The sequence below is a fragment of the Beta vulgaris genome, chromosome 7 (assembly GCF_026745355.1).
Source record: "Beta vulgaris subsp. vulgaris cultivar EL10 chromosome 7, EL10.2, whole genome shotgun sequence".
Taxonomy (NCBI): Eukaryota; Viridiplantae; Streptophyta; class Magnoliopsida; order Caryophyllales; family Amaranthaceae; genus Beta; species Beta vulgaris.
In genome coordinates this window covers 47,668,884-47,684,112 of record NC_079208.1, presented here as the reverse complement: position 1 = coordinate 47,684,112, position 15,229 = coordinate 47,668,884, and positions in this window count along the sequence as shown.

Sequence of the window (15,229 nt, the reverse complement as noted above, 5' to 3'; positions counted from 1 at the left end):
TGGCAAAAAAAAATATACCTCCATTTTATTTGCATTTGTTGTGTGGACAAGTAAAAGGAACCATCACTCGCTTTGGACTACACATTTGTCTCTACTCGAACTGGCTCGGGCTATCTTAACCCGTTGGACTCGAGTGCGCCATCACTCGCTTTGGACAAATTTTATACTGCCTTTTGTGTTGCTATGTTTTTTTTGTTGGGTTCTTGCATGTGTCTTATTCCAACCGCAGTACCGCTATATTTGGCAACGATCTTCCTCCCAAATTGTTTTTCTATGAAAGTCTTATGTTGGAATATCCAAGGGGGCAAAAAACCCCAAGCTATAACTGAACTCTTATATATAAAGAACAAATATAACCCCGACATCGTTTTCATACTTGAAACCTTAACCAATAATCACAACAGCCATCGCATCTTAAAAGCACTCCATTTTAACAATAAATTAGTTGTTGACCCCGTTAATCATATGGGTGGCATGTGGGTATGCTGGAATAACTCCAACATTACAGTACAAAACTACTATACTCATGATCGCTTGGTTCATCTTAACGTCCTCTATAAACCCCATAATAAAATGTACTCCATTCTGGGCACTTATTGTCCAGCTAAGAACATAGATAAAGATATTTTTTGGCACTTTTTGACCAACTATGTGTCTGCGCTTCAACTTCCTTGGCTCCTTCTTGGGGATTTCAATGAAATGCTCTCCCTACAAGATAAGTTGGGGGGAGTTCCTTGAAATCCTCCCAACTTAATCGCCTTCCCCAATTTCTCTCTTCTTCTCATGCTATGGATATTCCCTGTCTCCAGCAAAACTTCTCTTGGCGAGGTGGTTCTCAAAACAACCCCATCTTTGAACGTCTTGACCGAGCCGTTAGCCACCAATCCTTCTATGATGCCTTTGACCACAGTACCATTTCTTACGGGCCTTTCACTGTCTCCGACCATGCTCCGGTCGTTTTTTGCTCCAATGATGGTAACATATATCGACCCCCTCCCTTCAGATTCCAAAATTTTTGGACCCTTGATAAACACTCACACACTATTGTTCGTCAACACTGGAATGTCTCCATCACAGGCTCGCGATTCTTTCGTATTCAACAAAAGCTCAGCAGGATTAAAACTACCCTAAAAACATGGGCTAAGTCACGATATCGCCATACAAGTAATAAACTAATTCAAAATGAGGAAAAACTTAAAGAATTGCAGAACTCTCTCTGGCAACAGCCGCACAATACCATTCTTATCAAACACATAAATAGATTAATTCTTCAAAGAGAAAAATTGCTCCTATTTACTCAAAAATCATGGGGTCAGTCAGCAAGGAAAACATGGTTAACTCAAGGCGATCGCAACTCTCGGTTTTTCCATAATCGAATGAAAAAAACTATGGCTAACATGACTATTTTTCGCCTTAAAAATACACTTGGTCAATGGGTTGATTCCCATGAAGAACTGTCCCATCTTTTATCTGACTCCTTTGCATCTCGGTTCCGCTCCGCCCACTCAGGCTCCCGAGACATTAACTTAGATTTCATTGAACCTTTTATCTCTCCAGCGGATATCAATTCTTTATTAGCTCCCATCTTGCCGGATGAAGTAAAAGATGCTTTTTTCGATATTAACCCGCTCAAAGCCCCAGGCTCGGACGGCTTCGGGGGGAAATTCTATCAAGCTTACTGGCCTATAATTGGCCGCGAACTTACCACTGCGGTCCAAAGCTTCTTCTATCACGGCAAATTACCACCTTCTTTGAATCACACTTTGATCACTCTTATTCCCAAAAAAGCAGATCCAGACTCCCCGGATCACTTCCGTCCAATTAGTCTTATCAACACCATTTACAAGGCCATATCTAAGATACTAGTATCTCGCCTCCGGCCAATTTTGCAACGGGAAATTAGCCCCCTCCAGAACGCTTTTACTCAAGATCGCTCTATTCACGACAACCTCTTAATTGCACAAGAAGCACTAAATACATTCCACAAGTCACAAAACAAGACTGGATGGTGCGCCTTAAAACTTGACATGGAAAAAGCGTACGACCGAATTGAATGGGATTTTCTTTGGCAAACTTTAAAAGCTTTCGGATTCCCTCCCACCTGGGTTTCTTGGATCCAGGAATGTGTTACTAATGTTTCTTACTCCCTCAAAGTGAATGGCCAGCCCTCTCCTTGGTTCCGACCTTCTCGGGGACTTCGTCAAGGTGACCCTCTATCACCCTATCTTTTCATCCTCTGTATGGAAGTCCTGATCCGAAAAGTAACACTGCAATGTCACTCCAGAAATTCGGGTCTTGGGTTTAAATTACACCCCCGCACACCTACCATTCCCTGCCTAATGTTTGCCGATGATAGCCTTCTTTTTTGCAAAGCAACCTCTTCAGCTTGCAGGAACCTCAAAACCCTTCTTGATGATTTCTGTGCGCTGTCTGGCCAATTAATAAATTTTCATAAATCTACTGTCATCTTCTCCCGCAAAATTCCTCCATCCCGTAAGACAGCTCTGGCTAGTCATTTTAATATGCTACCTAACTCGTCTCTCAGGAGATACCTAGGGATTTTCTTCAGCAACCACCATCCCTCTAAAGCTGACCTCGCACATATTGTCCAAAAAACATCTAGTAGGATAAATCTGTGGGAGTCGGGTTTTTTGTCAAAAGCTGGCAGACTTACTCTCATCCAGACTAATCTCGAAGCTCTTCCCTCCTACACATGTGCCTCCACTATGCTCCCTGCCAAATAGCAAAGTCTATCGATACATTACACCGACAATTCTTTTGGCGTCAGCATAAAGAGAAAAATGCTACCCCCCTCATCGCATGGGATAAGATTTGCACTCCTAAAATGCTGGGTGGTCTTGGGTTACGCCAAACCCTCCCCATGAATAAAGCTTTTCTCGCTAAACTGGGCTGGAAGATTCTTACTAACCCAGACAATTTTTGGGTTAACCTTGTCAAACAAAAATATCTAAAGGGCCAATCCTTCTTTGCGTGTAAACCCAAACCAAACGATTCTCCGATTTGGAAAAACATTCTAAAACAGCAAAACCTTCTCCACCAAGGAATTCGATGGAAAATAGGTGATGGATCGCAAATTTTATTCTGGCTCCATAATTGGTGTACAAATGAGAATTTAATGACAAAATTAAAACTCACGGAAAACCAGATTGATCCTTCGCTTCGTGTCCAAGAATTCATTCTTGCAAATAGGTCTTGGGATATCAACAAATTGAAACATTTACTCCCCGACTCTATTGTATCGTCCATCAAAGGAATCCCCCTTCCAATTAATCCCATTCCGGACGAACCTATTTGGGGGCCTACTTCCTCTGGTCAATTTACGATCAAGTCGGCTACCTGGCTAGCTCACAATATTCCCCAAGATGCGGAAAAATGGCCGCATAGGTGGATTTGGAACCTTCAGATACCCCCAAAATTGCAAATTTTTTTATGGCAAATTTGTCACAACAGTCTAGGCGTCCGTGAGGTCCTAGCTCACCGGCACATTATTCCTTTCTCTCATTGCGCCCTTTGTACCACTCACAACGAGTCGGTTGATCATTTGTTTGGAGGGTGCCCCTCTCTCACCCCCCTCTGGCACCTCCCCGACTTTAAGGACTGGTTACCACACTCAATTCCACTGACCACCTTACATCTTACATTGTCCTCCCTCCGACCTCACCGCTCTTCCCTTGTTAAATTTGCTTTTCTTCTATGGAGCATCTGGAAGGAAAGAAACTCTGTCATGTTCACTGGTGAGTCTCTTAACATTCACCGTATCTTACATAAAGCTAAGTTTCTTTTTTCAGAATGGACTCTCAGGAATGCGGTTGATCTGTGCGACTCACTCGGCTCCCCATTCTCCATCTCACCTAACCCCCCCTCATCTCCGGTTTACCCTTCCTCCATCCCGGTCTCTTGGGAGCCCCCTCCACCCTCCTTCTTCAAACTCAACTTTGACGGCTCGGTTCGCGGCTCCTCGGCGGCGGCAGGCATAATCATCCGCGACTCTGCGGGCCAATTAATTACAGCCTCGGCTTTCAACCTAGGTTCGTCTTCCGTCTTTAGTGCCGAGGCTACTGCTCTCCAACAAGGCCTCCGGCTCGCTTTGCAGCATAACATTTTGAATCTACAAATCGAAGGTGACAATCTTATGGTCATTAACGCGGTAAAAGGTCTCTGGTCTCCCCCGTGGCAGATTGCTCATATTATACAGGACATTCAACAACTCTTATGTTCTTTTTCTGCTTCGGATATTCGGCATATCTACCGGGAAGCTAATCAAGCAGCAGATTGGGTGGCTAATGTGGGTCATTTAGTTGAGTCACAGTTCTCTATAGATGATTGTACTCACTCTGCTCTTCATACTATACTTGTACTTGATAAGGTAGGAGCTCCCCTCGTGCGGAGGGTCTCCTAACCTACTCTTTTCCTTACCATTTATAAAAAAAAAAAAAAAAAAAAGTAAAAGGTATTCTCTATATTTTTTACATTTTATTTTGATATAATTGTAGTCCCTTCAAAAAAAAGTTGGTGTCATATTCCTCTTCTTCCAATGATATACTAGCCTTCATATGCACGCGATGCATGCGTTAATTTCAAAATTTGTTATTCTATTAGATACTCCATTCGTATTTTATTTATGATTAAACTTAAATGTGAAAAATTCAACAGTTAGATGAATTTAGATATATTAATTCGCTAATGTAAAAAAATAAAAAGGTTGTGAGTGATTGTTAACATTAATTTTTTGTGAATGAATATTGAACAGAAAGAACAAAAATAATGAGTTGGTTTAACTGGATTAAAGACTATCAAAGGTAGTGAATGTTCAGACTTTTCATGTGCACTTTATGTATGCCACCATCTTTTTTTTATAAGGTATAAATATTTTGTCCATTTAATTTTTGATTGAAGTATTTGATGCATATACCATTTTAAACTTGTTTTAAATGGCAAGTTGGAATGAGAATTTTTAAATGATTTGCTTTTGTAATTTTTTTCATTCCATTAATTAGATCATTAAGGGTATTTTAGTCACTTCAAAAAAGGACACCACACCTCCTCCCTTGGCTTATATAATAGAGATACTAGAATTTTGTGCACGCGATGCGTGCTTGAATTTTTGTCGAAACAGAAACTCGATTTTCTACGGCATTAGAGTCAAAATTTGAACATTAGACATAAGAAGTATAATTGTTTTTAGTTGCAAAATTTGATTGGTTTAGTTTCTGTCACTTAAGTCTCTCACCATTCTTTTTGTTTCTTTTTTTACTTTGCAAAATTAAATTCTATGAATAAAATAGAAATTTTATTGAATTTATTTATGATTTCTAATATTATAATTTTTTAGTTGATTTTTGAATTAAGTACAATACTTCATAAATTGTAAAGAAAGTGGACACTTTTATTTCAAGTCAATTTTTTCATAGGTTGTAGTTTATAAAATTTCCTCATTTTAGTGATTTGCATAATGTAAATTATGCAATTTTATGATTTTAGTTGACTTGTGAGTGATTGTTATAATTATGAAAAAAATTTATGATTTGAAGCCCCTTTGATTTATAAGTGAAACTGTAATTTAGAAAGGGAAGAAGGGCAAAATAGGCATTTCAAAAGAGGACATCATTGTTCCTCCCTTCCCTTATATATATATATGAACTCACTTCTTATATACTTGACTGAAACTTATTAAATCTAATTGGGTCTGATTGAAACTTATTGATAATTGACTATTTGGATCTGATTGAAACTTATTGGACATAATCAGACCTGATTGCACCTTACTGAAACTTATCAGAACTTATTGGACCTGAAACTTATTTTTTTTAAGGCGAAGAGAACGCACCCAAAAAATTTCTAATAAGAACGCACACAAAAACTTAAACTCGAAAATTGAATTCTTATTAGGAAATTTTTGGGTGCGTTCTCTTCTATATATATATATATATATATATATATATTATATATATATTATATATATATATATATATATATATACACACACAAAAAAAAAAAAAACTTAAACTCGAAAATTGAATTCTTATTAGGAAATTTTTGGGTGCGTTCTCTTCGCCTTAAAAAAAGTAAGTTTCAGGTCCAATAAGTTCTGATAAGTTTCAGTAAGGTGCAATCAGGTCTCATCAGGTCTGATTATGTCCAATAAGCTTCAATCAGATCCAAATAGTCAATTATCAATAAGTTTCAATCAGACCCAATTAGATTTAATAAGTTTCAGTCAAGTCAATAAGTTTCAATTTGGTTCAATAAGTTCTAATTGGATCCAACAAGTTTCAATTAGGTCCAATAAGTTGAATCATGTCTAATCAAGTCCAATAAGTTTAGATAAGTTCAGTTCAATTCAGTTCACACAAGTTCATATAAGTTTAGTGTTTTTAAGGTGAAGAGAACGTCCCCTCCATAAGTTATGAGTAATATATATACTTAAACTTTGGACTAAAAATATATGATGTTACAACAAAGAAGATTTTAGTTTTGATCAAGTTAGAATGTGTTTCATTTTTCCTTGGTACTTGTTTCTTTAGTAAGGAAAGAAAGTTTAGGAAGGACTTTTCAATCAAGAGCCAAACTAAAACATTCTTAAGGATGATAAGTCGGAGTGTTAATAAAAAACGGTAAACCAAAAAACTGTATCGAAGTATGAAAAACAGTCTAAATGGGTCGTAACCATATCGATAAAAAATATTTTAACGGAAAGGTTGCCGAACCGATGAAATTAACGGTTAAATGGTACAGTTAAGGTTATAGTTATGATTTTTGAGTAAATGGTTTACTAAAATACCGATATTTTTTTTCTATATTTAATTATTGTGAAACATTTTCAAACAATTAAATTAATTCTAATATTTGTTATTAAGTTACAACAATTAGAGTAAGTATGTAATTATTTGGAAATTCTAGTACTAATATAAACAATATAATTAGAAAATGAAGTGAATTCTTAGTGTTATATGTTTTCCAATGTATTTATTATCCACTTTATATTACATTTACTACTATATTAGAGTACATATAATATTAAAATGTATGCACAAAAAAATAGAAAATATATATGGCTAACGGTTAACCGGAAAACCGTACCAAAAAATCGGTTAATCACGTAAGCGGTAACTGGTCAAAACGATTACGGTTCGTAAAAAGAGCAACCCGAAATGTTGTTTTGGGTTGGTTGCCCACGAACACCCCTAATGATAAGACTTTATCCTGACTTATCAATCGAAGAAAATAAGAAAATTTAACAGAGTGCGTCTTGGATAACATGTTACACCATAAATTATTGTGTAACAACATCTCATATTCTTATAAAAAAACATCTCATATGTGTGAGCTAATATTAGTGTTTCATGTTATTATTGGCGTATTTCATATCATATTTTTTCGAGTTGTCTCATGTCATTTTTTAAGTTGTTTTATGTCATTTGTAGGATTCTTTATGTCATTATTACTGACTTCTATGTCATTTTTTAGCAAACTTGTATCATTTTAGAGTTGTTCCATGTCATTTAATTTCCGCTATTTTGTTATCATTTTTCGAGTCTTTACATACCTTATTATTGCACAAACATATATCATTTATAAGAGAAATGATAATCGTTGTTACTCACTTTCATGTCATTTTACAACAAACTTGTATCCCATTATTGTATTATTATTTTTCAACTCTTTATATACCTTATCATTATTACACAAATATATACTATCTTTGTTCTTTTTATATTGCAACAATAGAGTTTTCAGCAAATGCACAAATTTAACTATTAATATCTTTAATTATTTTTTAGTAAAAATTATACAAATTTGATATTTTGAAGTATAAATCGAGACGAATCTAACAAGATCTCACATGACTATATTTTTCCTTACGTAAAAATCGCAAGAGATAGTGAAACAGTTTTGAGTGAATAGTGTAAAAATCTCATTGTTGCAATAGAAAAATAATGGTGGAAGTATCATTTATAAGAGAAATGATATCATTATTACTCACTTTTATGTCATTCTTCAGCAAACTTGTATCGTTTTCCTTATTTTATTATCATTTTTCAACTATTTATATACCTTATCGTTACTACACAAATATGTATCATTTACAAGATAAATGATATCATGATTACTCACTTTTATGTCATTTTTCAGCAAATTTGTATCATTTTTCCTCAATTCATTATCATTTTTTAACACTTTATAAACCTTATTATTATTACTCACTTTTATGTCATTTTCAACAAACTTTTATCGTTTCCTTTATTCATCATCATTTTACTACTCTTTATATATATATATATATATATTTATTATTATTATTATTATTATTATTATTATTATTATTATTATTATTATTATTATTATTATTATTATTATTATTATACAAACTGATATCATTTACAAGACAAATGCTATCATTTATTCACTTTTATGTTATTTTTCATCAAATTTGTGTCAGTTTTTCATCAAGACAAAATATTTGTTGACATCTATATCATTTTTCACAAAAATGATATCATTTTCACTAAAACATATTCTATCTCACCTTCACTCTCCATTCACTTCAACGCTCCAAATCATCAGGCAACGATGCTTTCAACCACGCGCCACCACAACCACCTCATCAATCTCACCCCAATCACCTACAACACTTCAAACTTACGCTTTTACTCCACAAAGCCCTCGAATAAAGATTTCAAAGGCAAAGAAGAACTTCAAAGGCGACAAAACCACAGAGGAGAGAAAAAATAATTGTAGCATCGCTGCACCGACGTTCGCGTCAATATTCTCCGTCATTGTCGTTGTGGACAATGACGCTACCGTGCTGCCGGATCTCTCGACGAAGAAAACAAATTAAAGGTGATGATGATGGCATCGACACGGTTGTTAGTTGTTGAAGCTCACATCAATGGTGGATTGAGGAGAGAGAGGCCGATTTTGAAGGTTTTTGTGCTCAACTTTTAATTAAATTTTCTCTCTTCTCCTCTACTTCTTCAAAGGTTGATGCTAAGTAGATAGAAGAAGAATCGAATCATCCAGAACAAATGATGTCGCGAATTGATGATTTTAGGTTTGTGATTCACATCAATCGCACAAGAACATCAAAAATTATCGGATTAATGATTTGCGAACAAAGAAAAAGCAACAAGATTTGATTCAAAGGTTGTAATACCTAGAAATATATGATTGATTTTCATCTTCTTGAGTGAGATAATCGCAACAAGATATGATTTTCGTCTTCATCAATTGAGAATTTGGGAAACAATTTGTGTTTTGGTGAACTATGAGAGGTTGAGCTATCGGGAGGAGGAGAGATAAACTAATAAGAGAGTTTTTTCATGGTGGTGGTGTGGAGCAGCGCACGGTGCACCCAACATTCACCTTTCACACGTGTGATGAGTATCTTGTTACACAAAATAGTTACACCTAAGAATTTGTGAATTTAATAACCGAAAAGGGTCAATATCTTGGTGGATGGTCGGACCGAGAGAACAAATATTGTAATAAAATCGACTACACGATTCACTTTTCGCTAGACATGCATGTGAGGAATCTACTTTTGCGCAAGAAATTACTTGATGCATCTAACAACAGTTGAATCTTCCAAGGACAATGAGTTGTTCTCTGCAATATACAAAAAGTCAGTAAATTATCACAAATTAAATCGTGCACACGTCCCTACAATGAACATCGTACACATGATGAACATATAATCACCTAAATGAACATGCTCAAGGTGACCTTATTTTACTAGATTTGGGTTTTAGGCAACTTTTTTTCTCCTCTACTTTATTGACTTTGTATTTAATTATCTAAAACTCTTATTTTCTCTAACTTGATTTTTGTCACCTCTTATTAGTTTTTTGTAGCACCCCAAAAATCATAACCTTAATTAAACACAATTGCTCATACTTAGTAGCGGAAACGAAACTTAAGCCTGTGGGATATGACCCACTAATACAATGTAACCGTAAATAGTCCTTGATAATTATACATATATACTCGACTCAACTAATAATAATAATTTCTCTAACACAAGATACCACACAATTCCCTTGAACAGTTCCTTATTAACAAGCTCTTGCAATGGCTATGCTCATACCTAAAAAGAAAACAAAACATCATGAGCAGAACTCAGTAACATACTACCCTAACACGTAAATTCATTTCAATTCATTTTATTTGCAAACAGGGAGAAGAGAAATAGTAAAACATATTTCAAATTCGTAATGAAATAATAGCAAAGTAAACATTATAAATGCATCTTGATACTTCATAAGTTCCCATTATCTTTTCATCTTTTAGCTTGGTAACTGGCGAGTATAGACATGTGATGGGAGCCGTCCTTTTCCCACCATGTGATGATCCTCAAGGAGCCCAGCTCCCTTTTTGGATACACCACCATGCGATGATCCTCAAGGAGCCCCTCCCTTTTTGGATACACCGCTCGCACCAAAATAGATAGTGCGTACCGTACCCTCAAGGAGCCAACTCCCTTTTCGGGTGTACGGCGGGTGCGAAGGTACGTGCACGACCATAAAGTAGATAAGCGTAACATTATACTGCCAGAACCTCTTTCACTTTTATTTATCATGTTTCGTTTGTTTAGCATTCATCGGCATAAGCCATAGATCTTTCATCAATCATACTTGGACATCAATAAATCATAAGATCATCATTTACGAATCTCATTCAAAAACAATTTAAGTATCCCAAATCCATATAAGAATCACATCACAAAATACTTAACATAATTATAAATATTATTTCAGATTTACATTTCGAAGGGATCGTGGGTGTTAGCAATAGATGTTACATGGAATCCTGCTTAACAAACTTGATAGCCGGGGGAGGCTTGTAATATCTCTTCCTTTTTAATCTCTGCTCAGACACGAAAATAGGGGAGCTAAGGAGGGAGATCGGTTGGCACTGTGGTGGGGCTTCGACAGCAGCGACACGTAGAGATGACAATGGGTCCTGGACCAGACCCAGACCCATTTATAAGGGTCTTGGTCCATTTTTTAGACCCAATGAGTCTGGGTCGGGTCTGGGTCCAGAAATGTCAGACCCAGACCCGGTCCAGACCCGACCCACAGACCCATATATATTAATATATTAAAAAAATTAAAAAATTCTAAAAGATCAAAACCCTAATAGCCTAATACTCGCCATCTGCCCTACCCATCTCTAACAACTGTTTCTTTCTTTCTCTAACTCTCTAAGACTCTAACTCCATGGCTCTCTAATAGCGTAACAGTAACTTGATACTCCTAGCACAACCCCCGTAAAACTGGTTGGTTCTCCTACTTTTCTAAGGGAGAGTTGAATTTGATTGCGACCACTTCACAATCCGGTGACCACACAATCCGGCATACTCCTAGTCCCTAGCATTCGTCGAGGACTGGCCACCTCTATAGTCTCAAAACTCGCAAGTCACAAGTTATGAATCTGCAACTCTAACTCTCTAGTTTATTTTGATAATTAATTTGTAATCTTTTATAAATGCTATAACCATTCTAATTTTTAGAATTGATAGAAAATGTGCATATTCTATGAACTAAAATTGTAGTTTGGTTCGAAAATGTCATTGTAATTTGATAGAATAATTAGCTACCGTTATATACTTATAGTGCTATTGTGAAATTTATTGTAATTGTGAAATTATAGTGCTTTTGTGAATAATTAGCTACTGTTCGAGAATGTCATTGTAGTTTGATAAAAAATGTCACGCAAAGTCACTGCCTACTGTTATAGTCATTGAAATAAAAAACTAAGAAGGACCCATTTAGTCCCCATGGACCCACTAGACCCAGTGGGTCTGGGTCTAAAAATTCTAGACCCAGCAGGTCTGGGTCGAGTTTGGATCTTAAAAAAATAAACGGGTCTGGGTCTGGCTAGACCCGACCCATTGCCATCTCTAACGGCACGGTGGTGGTTCGTCGGCTTCCATCGAGCAGCGGCGTCTGGTGCAGCAGTGGCTGTAGCGTGAAGAAGACGAAGGTGGGGCGCGAGAGAGAGAAGGTGGAGAAAGGCAAAAGAAGGAGGGTGGTTGTGTGGTGGTGTGGTGGTGGCGCACAGGAGGTGCGGTGCTGGTCTGGTGGTGCTGAGTATAGGTGGCAGTGCAGCGACGTTATGGTGGGGTATGGTGGCTGACCCGAAACAGAGGGGAGAGAGGGGGTGGTGTGGAGCGAAAATAGAGGAACTTAAAGGGGTGTTTTGAGTGGCGTTTTCCGGCGAGGGTGGAAGTTTTCCGGCGAGTGTTTAAGTGGGGTTGTGGATGGTGAGTAGGTGATAATGGTGAGGCAACCATGACTATTTATGGCCTTGTTGGGGGTTGAATTTTCTGAATTTGGGTGGGTTTGATTTGATGAAAAATTAGACTTTTGGGTGGGTTTGATTTGAATTGGGATTTTTAATTGAATAAGAGTTTGTTTGTGTAAAATAAATGGTGGGTTGAATAAAAATCCATTGTTGGGTTGGTTTTTGAAGAAAAATGGGGATGGGTTGAAAGTAACATAATTTCTATTTTGAGTTTTCCTTTTCCTTTTCCTTTTCCTTTTTCTTTTTCTTTTTCTTTTTCTTTTTCTTTTCTTTTTTATTCTTACTTCTAACAAATTTGTTCCCACGTTGAATTAGGACTACTTGCAAAGTTTTACTAGTTAATTTGTTTACTATTACTTTAACTAATGTAATTATCTAATCTAACATACCTTGTTATATTATTTGCAACATTTAACGAATTAATTATTACTTTACTTGGATATAGAGTAACAAAATTTCAATCGTAACTTATGATTAAAGGATAATATTAACCACTAATTATTATTATTTAATTTAAGTAAAGTTATAATGTTCGGGATATTACATTCTCTCCCCCTTAGAAAAAGTTTCGTCCTCGAAACTTGGTAAAACAAAATAAAGTGCATACATTTTTTTTATAGTACGTGCTAAATTTAGGCATGAAATCTCATAATTCATAATACAATTAATCGGCAGATTAGATTTTCAAACCTTGCAAGGCCAATTTCTTTGGTCATAGAAAAAAGAAAATACTTCGGACTAAGTTACTCATTTTTATTATAATCTAAAACAAGTACGTATTTACAATGATTCTATCAATATTTCCAAGGCATCAAACTTATATCTAAAAATTCAATTATTAATGTCTTATCACTAATGAGAACTAGTATTATACCCTTACTCAAGAATATCATTGAATTTGATGGCTTTGAGAATATCTCAGAATAAGGTTGGTAAGGAAGTATTGCTTACAAGTGATTTAGTTATACTTTATTTCTACCTCCAACCAATTTTTTTTTTTATCCAATACGGTCATCCATCCTTCAAGTAAGATTGTAAGCTCTTGTACTATCTTCACTTAATACCCTTATCACAATTTTGTTCGTCATTTAATTCTCTACATTTATTAGTCACATAATCTCAAAACCAATATTACAATCCTAAAGATAATGTCAAATTCCCAAAAAAATCAATTTCCATGAATTCCAAAATCATTAACACAATTACTACTCGGTGCATCCAATTTCATAGAAATATTTAGCCCATATTTATTAATCGAACTTGTCCTTTTTATAATACCCCCCCGGCTTAACTATTCCTTGCACACATCTGTATATCCTTTATCTTTTCACCATCCATCATTTTATAGCATGAACTTTGTCAGACTTTTGAAATCATCAAAATTATAATAATATCATCTAGTAATTTATTCCTAAAACCTCAAATTTTCTATTTCTTATTCACATATCCTTAATTTCAACCGTCTTATCAAACCTGTTTCATTATCAGTGTCCCAAGGCTAAGCGTTTATTTTCTTAACAATGTTGTAACATATTTCCAACCTAATTATACATTTACCTGATATGCGCAAGGTTCATTGCTCGCTTTATCAAACCCAAATAGCATTTACTGTTTATCCCAACTTTAATTTTCTCCACATTCATCGCAACATGTCATCTTCCGTATGAACCTGAGCACTTAGAATTATCTATTACACATTCTAAAACTTATCTGAATAACCATACTAAGGTAATTATCATCGTCACAAAGTGTTATACCTAGTTCTCCACATACAAGATGTCTTTTCCAAAATCTTCATAAAATATTCAAAATATGATGACCTTAATAGTTAAGATCTTATTTCTCAAAATTTCTCTCGACATCCAAATGCTTACTTCCAAGTTATACTCCAAGTAGTTATTATGTCTCCAAATGACACATTCTTGTTCCTTCAAGATAATAATTTGTCTAATTCTTAAATGAATGCTCCACTTAAAAACCATAATTCGTTCCTCGGCAATTAAAGACCATAACACCCAACATTAGCTCGCGGCACATTATAACGTACTTCAACTTTTAAAACTCGAATCTTTATGATTGAAATAGTGTTCTTGCTTCCTAATTCCTCAAGTAAGAAATCCTAATTTTCCTTAATTTTTTTTTCTAATCATGTGATCACCGCACGAACTTTCTTAAAATAAAAATCGATCCTAAGTTACGACTTCGATAGTGTCCACAATACCATTAACCTATTAGATGGTTATATATATATTTCCTTATGACTTAACCTTTTTATTACCCAAAATTTCATTCGCCATAATGTCTCCAAATATTATTTACGTTATTTCACTGATCCCTTTTTGTGTCTTACCTCGACGTTAAATATAACAACTCATGCCTCAAAAGTTTTTTTTTCTTTTTTTTTTCCACAAGTCATTAGTCTCTATTACTTGAATATCCATCAACTTATCCTCGAGCCACTCAACATCTAATTCCCCACAAAATCCATACCTAGGCAGAACCTCATTAATTATTCATTCAACATCACATGTCATAGTCTCCATTATTAACTTAAATTGTGATCAATTAACCTCAAGTTTCTCAATGCCTAACTCCCAAAGGACATACCTAGGCGTAAACCTCATAACTTTTCCATTCAGCATCTCATTTCTTAGACTCTATTACCCAAATGGTCATTTATTAACCTCGACTCTCTCAATATCTAATTTCCCAAATGATCGTACCTAGGCGGTGCAAAGTCTATTACTCCACACTTCCGGCTAGGTTTCAGCTCTGGTACCACTCTGTAACACCCTGAAAATTCATAACCTTAATTAAACACAGTTGCTCATACTTAGCAGCGAAAATGTTCTTAAGCCTGTGGGATATGGCCCACTAATAGAATGCAACCTTAAATAGTCCTTAA